Source organism: Conger conger, chromosome 7 (genome assembly GCF_963514075.1).
Source record: "Conger conger chromosome 7, fConCon1.1, whole genome shotgun sequence".
NCBI lineage: Eukaryota > Metazoa > Chordata > Actinopteri > Anguilliformes > Congridae > Conger > Conger conger.
The window spans coordinates 19,580,300-19,581,647 of NC_083766.1; positions in this window are offsets into that span (position 1 = coordinate 19,580,300).

Here is a 1,348-nt window from a genome sequence, read left to right on the forward strand (position 1 = left end):
TCCTCTTCATTTTACACATCTGTCAGGATTTTGCAGTCACTATGTAGTCTTTCTTAATATGCATGTATCGATGAACTAAAATATTGCACATGTACGGATAACTCTTAATACATGTCACAAACCATGTTACCTTGACTCGTACAAAAACTAGAAAGCATATATGTACAGAGACAAGTCTTTTTTTCATTTGCAAAAGATTATTACCCACCAGGGAGAAGAAAAAGGTGTCAAGGAGCAAGGTGGATTTACAGTTAGTAGGCAAGACTTATTTTTTAGACTTATTGTTCTTCTGCTACTGTAGCCTATCCACTTCGAGGTTTGACGTGTTGTGTCTTCAGAGATGCTCTTCTGCATACTACTGTTCTAATGTGTGGTTATTTCCATTACTGTCACCTTCCTGTCAGCTTTGACCAGTCTGGCCCTTCTCCTCAGACCTCTCTCATTAACAAACAAATACTGCAGATCTACGTTATCTATGTTTTTTGTTCTTTGCACAATTCTCTGCAAACTCTAGAGACTGTTTTGGGTGAAAATCAGAGATCAGCATTGGTAACCACCCGGTCTGGAACTAACAATTATTCCATGGTCAAAGTCACTTAGATCACATTTCCCCCATATTCTGACATTTCGTCTGAACAACAGCTGAACCTCTTTTCCAAATCTGCATGCGTTCATGCATTTAGTTGCTGCCACATGATTGGCTGATTAAATGTTTGCATTAACAAGCTGATGTACAGGTCTACCTAATACATTTCTCACTGAGTGTACATTCTGATCACTTTGTCACTGGTAAGTTTACTTTTAATGCATTCTATCATATAACTTAGTCACGTTCAAGCAAGCATGAGCCAATGTTGCTTCTGATATTTTCACATTTTTCTCCAAATTTTGGTGGCCAATTGTACCCTGTTTATTTAAATCACCCATGTATATTTGGGGAAACACCGCTACAACCCCTAACTCCTGGCAGCTGGAAAGCAAATGAGACGCATCCATTCAAGCCCCAGACAGTGATTCCGGGGCAATCAGGGGCGCTAGTATGCAGCGGACCTCCTTAATATTCCTTAATATTTTGGTTCCTTATGCGCCGGGCATACTCGGATCTGGCAGGTGTGCAACTGCATCTAAGAAAAGCCCTAATATATACTAACTCTGTTGGACATAAAGTCATGACTAAGATGAGAGGCTTGTGGTATCGGCTCGTGGTCACCGACTTTCACTTGGCATTGTAGTTAGCTGGCTAGATCGCTACTGAAATATTATACCCATAAATGAAACCTCTTTATTGGGCGCCCAACATCGTGTTGCCGGTTTGTGGTTTGTCCCTCCTCAGACCTCTGCCGGTAGG